Source organism: Pezoporus flaviventris, unplaced genomic scaffold (assembly GCF_033815535.1).
Source record: "Pezoporus flaviventris isolate CSIRO_AGI_PZ_B2104156 unplaced genomic scaffold, CSIRO_AGI_Pfla_v1 ptg000007l, whole genome shotgun sequence".
Taxonomy (NCBI): Eukaryota; Metazoa; Chordata; class Aves; order Psittaciformes; family Psittacidae; genus Pezoporus; species Pezoporus flaviventris.
In genome coordinates this window covers 42,959,838-42,975,685 of record NW_026892555.1, presented here as the reverse complement: position 1 = coordinate 42,975,685, position 15,848 = coordinate 42,959,838, and positions in this window count along the sequence as shown.

The following is a 15,848-nucleotide window of genomic DNA, read 5'->3' as shown; positions in this document are numbered from 1 at the left end:
CACAGAAATATCCTTTATCTGCTTACACATATCCCAATATCTTGGGAAGCAGATGAAAGCCAGGCTGCTGCCTCCCTCTTTGACGTTGACTGCTGTGGTAGCCTATAAATCACCAGGGTTTATTTGCCATAATTCCCCTGTCTACTCAGTGAAGTTCTTCAATAAAGACGATCATTTTACACTGTAAATTATTTTCCAGATCTGCTGAACTTTGCCTCCACATTCCCAGGCCAAATTCATATCCTCAGGATCGTAATACAGGATGACATATCACAAGCTCATGGTGATAACTGTTTTATCCACGCATAATCCCAAATTGCTGTATTTCTTCCTAACCCACAATCAGCCTATGGCCTTTGGGGAGCAAAGGAGGCAGTGAAGACTAATTTATAGGCAAAGGCTGTTTTCCTCTTTGCCTCCTGGTTACTCTAGCTGCTTTCTGCTCCACGCAAGGAAAACCAATTCAGCAGGAAGAAACAAATTAGTTTCATTTGTGAAAGGAAATATAAATACTAAAATGAAATAATAAGATAAAACCAATCAGATTTTAACAACAAAATATAAAGAATTGGTCTTTAGATCTGGAAAGTTGGCACCTTGACTGCATTGCTGCTGAATGAGGTGACTGAAAGCATCTGGAACGCTCTAAAAGCGCCTGGGAGTTTTCTTCAACAGCACGTGATCTATGGCCACTCTTCCAAAGGTTGCTTGGGAGGCCCGTTGCTCAATACTTGTGTATTCCTTGCAAGCAGCTTTTAGTTCTGGATGACCCCTTTTAAGAGAATGTCGCAGGAATACAAAGCTGACTCTGTCATGGAAACTCACAGAAATGTGTTATGTGGGAAATCTCTATTGTTCCACAATGAAAAAATGTACTGAAGAATTTCATATGATTCAGGATCATCCTGTCTAATACTCTGGATAATCTGCAGATTAAGGATTCCCCTTTGCTTTCTCATGAGTGATTGCCACTGGTTGAGTTGTCTGTGGATTAGGACAGCTATCCCACACTGCCAGCACAGCACCAACATGCCTTTGGCTGTGAAGCACAAAGCAGCAGAAATAGGTTGTGTCTCTCACTGGCTTCCCATTTCCCCAGGAGAGGGACAAGCCAATGATGAATGGGTCCCAGAGCGGAATAAGCCTTTCTGAGGGCCCACCATGCTGGAGGTCTCTAACAAAAGCTGTTTTGGGGAAGCAACCTGGAGGCTGGAGGATGTGTGCAGGGCGATTGTGCAGCCACATCATCTGAACTTTGAGATAAGACTGTTGATGCAGCTTGGAGGTAATAGAGACTGAAGAAGAAAGGCAATGTGGAAAAGGCTTTCCCGTGTCTTGGTAGGAAATGGAGGAGTGCATGGTGCATTTTGTCACTGGTATGCGACACTGCAGAATGTCGTTTGCTGTTTAATACAACATAATTTACCACCAGCAAATTAATTTCCTAATGACTTACGTATTTTCACATAGCACTCAGCAGTGGCCATATGGCGGATGGGTTGGGCCTGCTGTTTGTTATGCTGTCAGCCAGAGGGGCCTCGCTGTTAGCATTTCTTCTCCTCTGCTTGTTGTAGCCCAGTGCTACATGCAGCCCACGTGTTCTCTCACAACAGAGGCACCCTGCAAGGGCATTTTTTGAGTGGGTTTCTTACTACTGCTGGGTTCGGATTTGGCCCCACTTGGTACATTCCTGTCTAAAAAACGTATGGGTCAAAGTGGTTTCCAGTCTGGGGATGTGAGTGTGTGCACCTACATTTCATAGCCTTTGGTCTTTGTAGCTCCCAGCTCTCCCAACAGCCTCCCCTGAACCCAGCATGGGGCACAAAGCCTCCCTGCTCCTCCTATCTCCACCATGAGCACCTTGGGGTGATGGCAGGACAGGAGGCTGCTCCTCACCCATTTGAACCTGTGTCCTTATATTTTTGCTGGCATTCCAGTCTCACACCAGGGCGAAACAGGAACACCTGAAACCTCCCCAAAAGCTGTTCCGCCCCACCACGTGGAGCGGGGGCCACTGCTCCCCTGGAAAGCATGCTTCTCACCCTCAGTGAGAGCAACCTCACTTCCCATGGGAGTGCCATGGAGCCCAGACTGAGGGATCTCTGGGGTGGGATTCGCTCATGTCAAATAGTTCCTTTTGGACATCCAAAACTCTTCCTGGTTACACTGAAAGCATTTGTACCCCCTTCCCCTGCAGACATACCTCTCTTCCTGCACCCTGCACTGTTGCTCATCCCAATTACTCTCCATTCTTTTTCTTTCTTGCCTTGTTTTTTAAAGCCACTGAGAGTAGCTTTAAATCCCCGGTGGTGTTACACACACAACACTGCTGCTGTCAGGAGGAATCAGGTGCTTAGCAAGCCTTGAAGATCTACGCTTTTGTCTCCACGCTTCTTTCACATCTGCCTTCATGTGAAAAAGCAAGTTTGCTGGCTCTGTAAGACCCTGCTTTCATCACCATAGATATTATGCAGGTGCAACCAGCCTTAAACCCCCCCCAAAAGGCCTCAGCTCTGAAAAACCACCCTATTGTCCTCTCCGCAAAGTGCCAAAGCAGTGGTTTAGCGTTTTTAGATGCCATTATGTGCTCTCCAGAGCTGGTTTTACATTTGCCACCTCTAACTGTGCACTCACTCTCGGCTGGTTTGCCCAGAGCCCCTTGCAGTGCCCCGGCAGACCGAACGGCTCAGCCCTGTTTGTTTTGGCTGAAAGGCTGATACTGGAGCTATTGCAGATGGTAATTAGTACTTGAGGGAGCGCTGCTTCCAGGGAATCCTCTCCTCACTCGCTCTGAGTCACATGCGTATTGGAGAACACTTCACCAGAAACACATTTTCTGCGGATCTAAGCTCTCACAAATTAATTGAGTTCATGTATAAATGCACGAAGGAAGAATGACGAACGCTCTCCTAAGGTCGTCATTGTGAGGAATATACGCAGAAAGACACCTGTTCGCTAATTAAAAACTGGTTTGATAGGGGTTATGCAAGGCCTGTGCAGCTCCAGCATTGGTTGTTTGCCTGGCAAAGCAGCAATCAATGGGGAAATTAACTCGGCTGCAAGTTGGGGTTACCAAGGCTGATGGTGCCTGGAAGCAGAAAAATTGAATCATCTTACGTTTAGTTGGGCATCCATCACTTAACCTAAAGGGAGCAAACCTGCAGGACTAAAACCAAATGCAAACCAGATCACTGGTTAAGCAGCTATTTCATGGCCAGCTCCTGCTTTGCTTGGGAAGCAATTCATTATTCCCCTACATGAGAGTGATACATCTCATCTGCTCAGCTAATGCTGCCGTGTGGCAGGTGGTTTTCCTGCCGCGAGGATGCAGTGGGCTCGCTCCTGCCATGGCTGAGCCATTAGGTACAGCTGAGGTACAGCAGGCAGAAATTTGCCCTAATAGCTCTCTTGAGCTGATAGCAGGACTGCATCTGGCTAACCCTTTAATAAAAACGTGATGAATAACCATGGGGTGTTTTCCCTGGCAGCTGAAACCTTTTCTAAGATGGGAATAATATTCATGTCTTCAGCCACTCAATAGACGAGACAGAAAAGCTGGTGGCTTTGTCCCGAAAGTGTGAGCCATCCTAAATCTGGGGTGAGGTTTCACACTAAGATGTGTGATAATTCCAAGAGCAAGAATGCCTGTATCAGGTCCTTTCCGTATCCTTTGCTATAGACTGTCTGTACAATAATAGTATTAATTGTCTCACTTCTGAATATAGAACTTGGCCAACACATCTTAAGCTAACACATTAAAAAAAACCCTGGGAAAGGCGAGGTTTGAGTTTTGTTGAGTATCTGCATCATGCCCTGTTGCCTAGGTATCTATGCTTAAAATGCAGAGGCTGATTTCTAGGAGTTATGAGCTTGAGAAGTAAACAAGCTCTTTTAAGGATGCAGAAGAGAAGGCGGCTCAAATTTGGCTTGCTATATTTACTTTCTTGTGCTCATTTGGGCATTCATTGTCTGATGATGGGCTAGAAACATAGATACCCTGCAGAAGCATTTCCCTTACTCACTTCAGCCAGTTTTATATGCCTAGCCTTGTCTGATCTCTGGCACAGACATGCATATGCACACATACGCTGATGAGTTCGTTCTTGTTACTTTAAATAAGAGGTGACATTCCAGGCAGAACAGGGTGAGTCAGATGCACTGAGAGGTTATCCTACCCAGTTTGCATGGATCGGGTTCTTCTCATTTTCACTGTACAGGAGGTTGAACAGTCCTCCACCAGGTAAAGCCAAGAGCTGCAATGCATGTGTCCTCATGCCACCCTCCCAAGGCAATGCTGGCCATACCCTGCCAGAGGTGGTACCCATTCACATCCCAGGAATTGCTTTTGCTTGGCTCACAGCTCAGGCACCAGTTCTGCCTTTGTGAGATCTCATCGGTGTGAGAGCTCTGATTCGACTGCACAATGGCCACTAAACCTTCTAATTTAAGTCAAATTTACCTCTAAGATGTGAATAGGCAGTAGCTATTTGGAGTATCAGCAAGATGCGCTTGCCCATTAGCCTCATCCGACCAAAGCAGCTGCCCGATCAAGAAAGAACTTTTCTTGAAGAGCACTGTAGTAATGTTAATGTTTATTCTTTATGGCCTGTGAACGCACTTCATTACCATTTAGAGATACTATAGCTGTAATTCCAGAAAAACCTATTTTCAGTATACTGTATATCTACAGAGATGTTCAAGCTTGCTCCTGGATTTCTGTGCTGAATTCTGGCAAGTTTAGCCCAACCCAGCACTTTCCTTCATCTAATTTCCCACAAAGGCACGTGGACATGTCTTTAGCTGCATAAACTTAATTATACTCCCACAGCCCCAAAACTGACAACTAAATTACTGTTCCAGAATACTTGCAGAACAAAGCTTAACCAGAAGTGCTGCAGCTTGATTTGTTGGACCAGCAGTCTGCAGAGAAAGATTGTTATGTAAATTTAATTTGGAAATTATTAGCAAAGCAGTGCCATAGAACAGAATCCTTTTAGTTTTTTGAAGGAATTCCACCTGATTATAACCACAATCTGTTTCTGGTTACATTAGCTTAAATAAATTGCAGGTATATGAAATATATTTGGTAGAGTAGACAGGCTTTAGAAGATGAAGTCTTTCTCATATAATGGAGTCCTGAAAGAGGTCTTCAGCACTCTTAAAAATTCAGCATTGATTGAAAGTGTGATTTCTTTCCCCTGTAAAGCTGCAGAACTGTTGTTCTGGAAGCACTTGTTTTGAGCAGAAAGTTGGCAGTGCTCATAAATGAAGTCACGCTGTGAAAACTAAAGATGATACCTACCCTGGCCAGTCCTAGTCTCTACCACACTCCCTCCAGTGCCTTTCCTTTTATATTTACTGCCTGGAAACAGGCAAGGTCAGAAATTTCATAAAGCCTACAGTCCATGAAGAACTATTGCTAAACAGGGCTGATACAACATAATCTTGCAAGAAGTAATCTCTGTCATAGTTGAGAGTCCATTTGTATGCCTGTCTTTTCCAGTTACAAACTGACACTCCTTCAAACTAGAGAAGGATAGGTGTCTCTTAAACCAGGGCAAGAACCTATCGGAGATGTAAGCCTCCTTCACATTAGTGCTTGTATCTACCAACTTATCTATCAGTAAGTTTCTCTCTACCTTAGTCGAATTTAACACTACTTATACTCTACCACATTATTTATACTTGTTTACGTGTGACATAGTAAGGCTTGGAAAAATAAATCAATACAAGCCCAGTCCTCATAGAAGAATACTGGCCTGGTCCAATATCCACTGATCCAAAAGGTAAAGCTTCTAATTTTTGAAGCATGGGATCAAGGCCAGTATTGTCTGTTCTGGAATATGGAGGAAATGTCAGCTTTTCCCTATATTTCTAAAGAATCTAAAAAGTACCATCCAGCAGACATGAAACGGGGGGAAAATACAGTTGAGTCTTAAAACAGTACAAGCCTGCAGCCGTGGAAGCTAGAGGGCAAATGCAAACCCCATTCACCGAACTACAGAAAATGCAGAAATACAGGAATGTGTATGTGTGTCTTTACAGTAATCATCAGCACATCTGTCTTCTAGAGAAGCCTGCTGCATTTCCACTAACAGCTGTATCCTGACAGAAATGTGGTAGCAAAGTTGTAAAAGAATTCAAGAAAAACAAATAAGCAGTGGAGTAAACTGAAAAGACTGGGGTTTATTTATTGCAGATAAGGACTTTCCCTTAGAAAGGAATTTAGAATTGGAAGATCCTTGTCACATTTTTCATGCCAAGCAAAAAACAACAACAAGCACAGATTTTTGGCATGACGTTAGGCTTGAGATTTTTGAACAACTCTTTTCACTGCATGTAGAGACAATAATCCTGGTGTGATGTGAGCCAAGTCACTGGCATGCAGCATGATTTCCAGCCATCCTCTCCTTCCACCCTGCAGCCCCAGATACTGTACACCTTGGTGTGAAATCTTGGTCCCATGATTTGCTCTGTGTGCCTCCAGGTCTTTGGTGGCAAACAGGCAAACTAATGACCTGGTAAGAATAAAAATCACTTTGGAATGATTTTGAAGCATTTTACTGAGGTCTTGGGGTTTTTTTGTGGGCAAACAGTAAATTAAGCCATCAGGGATATTTAAAACATTGCTCTTAGGCATAGAGTCATACCTAAAACCCCACTGTTAGGCTATATTTTCAATTTATGGCCAAAAAGTATCATTCTTGCTGCCACTGGTGCATTTCCTCTTCTTCATTCTCCTAACCTTACAAGTTTTTCCTTTTCCAACACCTCCAAGCACGGTCCCATCCCTGCTCCATAGTATCCTCCTCAGCAGGCTCTCATGACCTGCATTTTGACCTGGCTTATCTCATGGGTGGGATATGATAGGGTTGGAGCTGCCTCCTCACCCCTTGGCGACAGCATCCCTTGGCCTGTGTGGTTGGTCCCACTTCCTCCCAGCAACCAGGAGGTTTGAGGTACTCATATCCATGTGCTGTCTTCAGCTTGAGGCAATATATCTGCCTGAAGCACATGCCGATGAGCCCTCCAGGAGGACATTCTCCTTCCTGGTTCTACGAGACCTGATCATGAGCCACAACTTTCTGCCCACAGCAGGTCTGCTGCCATCTCCATCTCGGAAAATTCTCAGCGAGAACAATCAGCCATTGGAATAATCTCTCCAGGGAAGTGGTGGATTCCCCAGCACTGGACACTTGGAAGGTTTGGCTGGATGGGGTGCTGGGACATCTAGTCTAAGTCATGCTTTACCTAGAAAGGTTGGACCATATATTCCTTGAACTTCCTTCCAGGGAAGGACTCTATGATTCTATGATTAATGCTGAAGTTCAGCAAGTCTCACAAGACAGGGGCTGTGACCTCCAAAAGACAAAAGATTAATTGTGTGGTTTGCCATTTGCTCTTTCTGTGGTTCAGTGAATGCCCTGACCTCCATGGCTTTGAAGTTTTTCTCCCTCAAGAGTGTCTTTCTTTCTTTGTTTCCTGTGTGAGACGTTTTCCTCTTGTCTAGCCTTGAAAATTTGAGTGTCTGGAAAGCTGGAGAAATTACAGCTTCAGAGGAGCCTCAAGACTAAGCAGTGAAGAAGGAGAGGAGTTTCCAGGCTGCCTGTAAATTCTTGGGGCTGAGAATGTAAACTTGTCCTGCACGAAGCTTGTGTAAAAGAGCACAGGGGCAGATGTGAAGGAGCCCTTTGTTCATTAGTTTATTCTCCTCAAATACATGCTTTAATGCAGTGATAAATTAACAGTTTATGGTGCCTCTGCACTTATTACAGCATTTATTACCACCAGTGACAGCTGAGGTTCCCTACTGATCAGAACCTGTAAAGGCAGAGAAGAGCAGATCTGGCTTCACCACTGTTCTGAGGTCGCAGGGAAAAAATGTGTTTTTTTTCTTTTTGAAGAAAATTTCATTTGAGGTTTTAAAATGTGACAGGAGAACAGTTGGAGAGAGCCACAGCACCGCTTTAAAGTGTTTGCCATGGCGGTCATCGTTCCAATCGATTTGAATGACACACGTACTGACTGCATTTGTCCGGTTTCACACACAGTTTTAGTATGGAAAAATAACAGCTTTTAAAAATATATTTTAATTATATAATATATAAGATTTTTTAATATATAAAATAAAAATTTATTTTATAGATTTAAAATGGTTTCAAATGAAAAACAGTTAAAAGATTAAGTTTCCTTTTCATAGTGACATCGGCATATCTAAAAGGGAAGGAAGAAACACACACAGTGTTGAAGAAAGCAGCATTAACTAGACCTGAAGTGAGAGCTTTACAATTATCTTATATATTCCATTATTTTTAATAGACTTCATTTCAATGCATGCAATCAGTCCAAATCTCCACAGACATCAAACTCATGCAGGGAAAGGGGAGCGGGTGCATGTGCATGTGCACACATGGCTGGGGGGATGATGGGAGGGGGGGACGGGGACGGGGACAGACACAGACACTCATGTGCCTTCTGCATTCCAGATTTATTTGGCTTTAAAGGGAAAACTCTAATTAACAAAATCCATCAAATGTGTTCTTTTCTGTTGGTTTCTATTTATAATTACCACAGGGCAGAAGTTAAGCTGAAAGACAGATTGCAGAATGAGAACAATCGGACTACATTAATCCCAGCAACTCTGGCTGCCTCACTGAAGAGCCCATATGAGAAGGCCAAGAAGGTGCCTCTTCCCTCTGCACTAAACGCCCATCCTTCTCCTGGCCCTTGACTGCACCACGACCTGGAGCAATATTGTTGCAAAGATTGTCTAATTCCTAGGGGACTGCCCGAGTCAAGCGAACACCAAACGGTTCAGTGTTCTATAAACACATTGATGCTGGAGAGGGGCATTTCAGGAGACTGGGCAGTGCTGGAGGACGTTAACAGACATGAGGTAACATGCTGACAGCATTGTTCCAGCCTGTTAATAGTTCCATTAGCCCTGGTGAAGCTGTTGCAGTTCACTTGCTAAGCCTGCTTATTTTGTTTGGGCATCCTTCAGACCTTTCAAAGTTACTTTATCCACTGTTTTGGAATAACATACCCACTGGTGAGTAAGTGAGTGTAACTTTTAAGTTAAGCATACGTAAATGGTTTAATTTCCGCGGTGGCTCCCCTGCACAGGCGGTAATATGCTGCTGTCATGCTTTGCAAAGCACAGCCAAAGATCACAGTGCTCCTCCCCAGCCAGCTATGCCATCCTCTTACTTAAACATTTGCTCTGGCCACATTTATCCTTGCTTAGCTCATAAAGAAACCCCAGTAAATCTGCCTTGAAACCAAATTCAGAGTCTCCAGGAATTGGTTCGGTCAGCAACATCTGTACTCTTCCCTGCTGAGAACATGCTTGAATTATCCACAAGCCTCCTGGCACTGCCTGTACAATCAGAAGTCAGGATACTTCATAGCCCTAACAGCTAAACCTCACTGCACTCTTCACTTAGTCCTTTGCCACATCCCTTCCCCAGTGCAACGTTACTGTGTGATGTAGCAGAAACAGCCATAAAAAGTGTTGATAAATTGACTATGGCCCCGATACCTCCAGGAGCGAATAAAGAATCTTTTTAATAACAACAATTAACAACAGCAAACAAAACTTGATTCATAGGATGGGAATGCAGTATTAAGGAAATTTCTAGTTCATTAGTTGATTAAGAGCTTGAGGAGCCATAGATCATACTGCTCGCAAGAAGGCTTAGCCGAAGAAGGACCCAAAGATGGGGACATCTCTACTACAGATCATTGATTTCAGTGGTAGGTAGATCATGCTTTATACCAGTGATGGAAAATATTGAAATTGCTTAGAAATAGGTGTAAATGCATGGGGTATCCAGTGATACCAAAATTAATGTGTTACCACCATGCCAGACTTGTGCCCCATTTCGCATGGCCCTTCCCTGGTGGTGTCGTGATAGTCTTTCGTAATTCATAAAACAAAGATTAGTATCACAAAGACTAAGAGATTTTTCAGTTGCCCATGGTGTTGAACATCACTGCTTTAGGCTACCCATAACTGGGCACGCACTAGTCCTTCTGTGAGACCTTTCCCTTTGTCCCCATAGACCCAGGGTTCCCAGTGGATAAAGCATGCAGAAAAGCCTTCAGGTCTCACACTGAATTGAATTTAGCAAACAGCCCAAAGCCTGATGTTTCAGGCCTCTCCACAGCCTCATGAGACACGCTCCCAGTGTATTTTTAGCAAGGGTAACGTGGTTGCACTGCACCTATTAATAATTTGTCAGCACCTCAGATCCTGTTTCCCCAGAATAAGGAGTAACAGGCAAAGCTACAGAAGCAAAGGGCAGCCGCTCGCTTTTGCCTATTTTAAGGGTTAGTCATTTTCTCAGCCAGCCTACAATTTAACTATTTGAAGGAGAGATTTCTGTATTTCTTTTAGAACTACAGGAAAAACACTTTAGCCACTTGTATGCTTTAGCAGTGATTTTTATAGGGTAAGAACACCCTGCCGCACCTTGCTGTATCAGCTGCTGTTACAGCTATTTCAAGGCTTCATTCCCTCAAGTGCTCATGAAGAAGCCTAGTTACCACCTGCACCCCGTCATTACAGGTCCTGTGAGATGCCCTCAGCCTGAATCTCAGGCTTGGTGAGTACTTCAGCTTTGCTCTCCTGATGCATTTACTTCACCCTTTGCACTCAGTCATCTCTCTGTTGTGATTTGGAGGCAGAAGGGTCAGTTTTGTACAACCAAAAGTAATTAATTAGATCAGTCTCTTGAGGCCTGTTTGTAAGGGGAAAATACCTCCTGGTATTAATTTGCTTCAGTAATGTAAATGATGCATTTCTGGCTTGTTTTCTCAGACCCTGTTTCTGCTATTTTCACACTTCTAAAAAGGGAGCATACAGTGGTGCAAGCAATCTGAGGTTAGCCTATGAGCTCCTAATAACCCTGGGGCCACAGCTCAGATCTAAACTCTTACCCTATCCTATTTGCACTAAACACTACTTCAATTGTTACAGAAATAACCCAATAGTGCCAGATAAAATCCCACATCATGGAGCTGTTCAGGCTAATGTATCCTAAAAATCTGCAATGTCCACGCATCTTTTCAGACCCTTCCCTGTGGATCTTCTTCCTGTGGCTGCTTGTGCCACAGTGGGATAATCAAGGCAGCAACAACAGCCCTGTTGCACATCCTCCCCCAGAACACTTCTTCCACACATGGTATGAAATACTTTTTCTAACTACTGACTTGCACCTAGCACATGCTGTAGGTTGTTTTTAATAACATTAGAACATGTAATTGTACTAATATAAATGTAAAACGGAAGGACTATGGCAGTTTTTAACTACAGGGAATAATTTCACTTAAAGGGAACCCTTAGATTATGGGAAAATGTTGGTGTCTGTTAACTGCCTGTTAGCTACTCTGGCCTATCACAGCAGCCTGTCTGCTGAGAGTATTGAATTGTAAATCCTTGACTATGGTCAAGTTCATCAAGTTCAAAGTCCTACAGAAGGTGTGTCATGGACTTCTGCCATGCAGAGCTTTGGTGCCTGCCAATTACCAGCACGCCAAATAACCAAATGCAGTAAGACAATTGTCAAACAGCTACAGTACCATGTACCGCCTGGTGTTTGGCTGGGCCCCACAGAAAGTCCGCCTTCTGCATCAGCAAGAGCAGAAGAGGTCAATATCAGTACCTCAAACAACTGTCGATTTACAATAGGCAACATCCATCAGATAAAATGATTAAGAGATCAGCTTTCCAAACCATGACCCCGATTGGCCAACAATGATGCAGGGAGCAAGCACTTGTATGACTGCATCTGTCAGGACGTATTAGCACTGAGAAATCATTACCCACCCTAGGGAGGAAAATTAGCAAAGAAAACCATCCTCCCCCAGCATTAGTCTGAACCATGTGTAAATGGGACTTTCAACAAGCAGGAGAAGAAAACAGAGCAGAGCTTTTCCTTACTGCTGGGCAGCCATTAACTTTCCACATTTGTTCTTATAGACAAGAAAAAATAAGAGCAGATCCATGAGAATAAAATTTGGGAATAGTGATATTTTTAAGAGAACTCCTTCTGGCCTCCTTAGCCTGCCTTTTGTGAGAAGAGGGTTTGGCAATTGCTTCTTCCTTTTGGTTTTGAGGTCATGTTCCCTGAGCACTGACAGCTTGACATTCAAATGAAACAAGAAAAATTATCCATTCATAAACTTTGAGGGCTTTTCCCTTTTTGTTGCTCCTGTTGTTTTCATTACTACTTCAGTTTCCTAGGGAAAGAATTCCTCACACCAGATGCTACCTCTGGGAAGCCTAGCATGTCTTTAAATGAATGTATAGACAAGTCTTTGGGAATTGTTGTATCTGAGCTAATCCTTGACACTCGGTACTGCATGGGGTTCTCTACAGAGGTGAATCAGCAGCAGTAGCTCTGTTTCACTGGTATAGAAGCAGGGGTGCAACACTAATTCTAGATATTCAGTTCAAGGAAATTGTGTCCCTGATTTCAGGTAAGGTAATCATCCCATGAACCTCAACATCTCATTTTTACCCATTTCATCTTAAATGGGTATTTTATTCCCATTTATTCAATTACTTTCTAGGTCTTTAATATACAGTCCTCACTGTTGCATATGATGCAGAGAACAAAGCTGTCTGTGGTGGGCAGGATGGCCTCTGTGCATTTCTAGGTCTGGTAACATTTTGAGCCTGTAGGAGGTGTTATTTTTTTGGTAAAGAAGATGGAATCTTTGGCACAAGAAGGTGTCAGACAAATATATATCTTATTTTGAAAGATCTTGTTAACATCACTTTCTTTTTCTACTTTTTTTTAAAGCCACCGTGCTGCTTTTGGCATGCTCCTATTTTTCCAAGTACTGCATTCGAATATAAGCAGTAAGGAAAAATCTGTCCAGGTTATACAGCACAAAGGAGCATTCCTTCTATGTGGTGACAGACAGCCACTGGTGATGGGAATAGGTAAGGAGAGAAAAGTCTTTGAAACTAAAACTTCGCTTTGCTACCCCAGTTGAGTACAAACTGAAGGCAAAAGAAACGTACCTGTGAAAGCAAAGTGTTCAAGAGAAATACTGAGAAAACATCCTGGAAAAGTCTAGGCTTTGCTGAATGAGTTTTGCTATCAATTTGCACAAGATGAGGCATTTGCCAGCTTGACCCAAGCCACACTACTGGTCCTGCTGCTGGTTACAGGGTACCCTGGGACCTAACTAGTCAGGAGCGATGGCCCAGGACATAGTGGGCTGTGTAAGTTTTTACCTCTGCCTTGTCTATCATCTGCAAGCACACCTAGGCTCAGATGCTGAACACAAATATGAGTACAGCTTACTCTTCATTCCACTACTAACTTAGCATAGATCTTCAAAGATATTTACACTTTTCAACAACTTCAGAATCTCAACCATACCGATGGGCTTTACAGCCCCAGCAGGGCCAATCCTGACCCTCAGCCGTATCACCAGATGACTGAAAAGATCATAGAATCATAGAATAGTTAGGGTTGGAAAGGAGCATAAGATCATCTAGTTCCAACCCCCTCGCCATGGGCAGGGACACCTCACACTAAGCCATTCACCCAAGATGCATTAATCAAGTTAAAAGCATTTGAACAGTCAAGCTACATGCAGACAAGAGTTATTCCTACATTTGCCGCAGGTTTCCTGGGTGTCTGTGGATACATCACCAAATCTCCATGTGAATCTGCTGCCCATCACTGAAATTAGGAATTTCACTTTGTTTTCTGCTTTTACAATGTAATCCAAGTATAATTAATTCAATGTAATATCTAAAGGGCCTCGGTCATCTTTCTTTTCCTCCCTTCCTCTTTTAATCTTGTTTCTTGTCCTTTTGTCAACTGTCCTACACTTTAGTCCTTATGCTTAAACTAGGTCTTAAAAACAAACTCAAAACTTACATGATTTTTGCACTGTGGCCTCTGTTTTCACACTCTTCAAAGTGTTTCTGGGTCTGCAGCATGAATACACCTGCATGGGATCCAGCAGGGATTATCAGAGAAGATGCTGGGGTCGAAAATGGGTAGTAGAGAAGATGCCCACATGCATACTTGCCAGGTGCACAGGTTCATCCAAGACTGAATGAAAATTGGGATTGAGTCACAATGTGAATTGGGGAATTTTGATGAGAAAGCCAGACTGTGCCCAGTTGCCCTCCGCACCCGTTGGTGGCAAAGGAGAGCATATCAATGCACTGTGAATACAGCCACATGCTAGGATCTAACCTAGAGACTCTTTCCTTCAGAAACCGGGGATGATTCTGCTGCCTTTATTTTTAGTTCATGTGAAGTTCCCAGACACCAATACTTCCGTAAGTAGAAGAGAATCAATGGGTGTGCTTTGAATAAAAACAAATCAGAAAATAGTCCTGGCATTGCTTCCTTTGGCCTTGGAGCACTCTTCTATTCATTCTTCAGCAAATGACTAACGCTGGGTGTGGAATCTCCCATTTGTCAGTGACGCTGCATTGACTGTGAAAAATCAGAACTTAATGAGGGGCACCCAGCAAACTGCATAAACACAGCAGTGCCAGTAGTTATCGTGAGAACGTAAAGCAGAATCTTAAAGCAAGAGACAAAAGTTCACGTCGAGGTGACTCAGTTACTGAGTGTTTTCCTTGGCCCAGCATGCAAGTCTGTAAATAATACAGTAAATTAATACACTGGCATCCTTTCAGCCATCGTTATTTCAGCAAGAAGCAATTACAACCTGCCAGACATGCGTGTGTTTCCGAAGGCCAGATGCCGTGAGGTAATCTCAGCCCCAGTGTCTCTCTGGGCCTGGTTCATGGATGAGTGAAGATAAAGGAGGGTCCTCCACTGGCTTCCACAAATGTTAGCACAAGACCTATGGGCACATGAAGCAGAAAACAAGAAGCATCTGTCACCTCCAAAGCAGGGAGCAGACAGAAGTGCCAACCAGATTTCATTAGCTGTGTACAGGCAGGTGTTGCATGAAACGAAGTCTGTGCTTTGGTTAAAGAAATAATGCCCTTGGATGCTCCTGCAGCATCCTGGGACTGAAAATGTGTGCAATTTTACACCTGTTTTGCAGTGGATTTCTTCCATTGCAGCATTATCAGTTCTGTACTCTTTCCAAATGAATTGTGTATCTAGAGGAATAGCCATGTCACTGCCAACATATGTAAATCACAGGGTGTTTGGTCTTCTAGCTACAGAGATCACACACAGGGCTATCCCAGCACAGGCACAGCAATGGACAAGCCTGCTTGCTGTGTTGTTGGCAGGCAATCCTGTTCTCTAGAGAGAGAGGGAGGAAAACAACATGAAAATGAAGAGGCTAATGCTGCCTTTTAGTCCTTTGGCTGCTGGCTGATTTTTGTTGGATGGGAACATGATATCAAAAGGAGAGATCAGCCCAAGGCTGAGATCTTCGGACAAAATTCACCCTGACACAAAGTGGGAGCAGCTCCCTTCAGGAGCTGTACCTGCCTACTTGTTGTCTGGAGCTTTCCCGTCCTGGAACATTTGTTCATAGGTTTTGCTGTGTGCTGCTTTTTGCTGTTTTGGCATCACTTTGGGGATCAGGGAACATGAAATCTTCTCATCTTAGGCACAAAGGAGCAGAATGAGCAAACACATGCCCACAGGTCACAGAAAGGTGTGCAAATGGTATTGCTTTCCACAGTGCCTCTCCCTCTCAGCATCCTCCAGCACAGGTGGGGCTGTGCCATGGAGCCCCTGCACACAGTGATGCAGGAGTGTGGCCGTGCTGCTGAGCCAGCCATGATCATGGCAGAGACCCCACTGGCTGCTTCTCAGCAGCCTTTGCTTCTGATTTATGACTTCTGTGCAGGGCGTAGTAGTGGCACAGGGACAGCACAA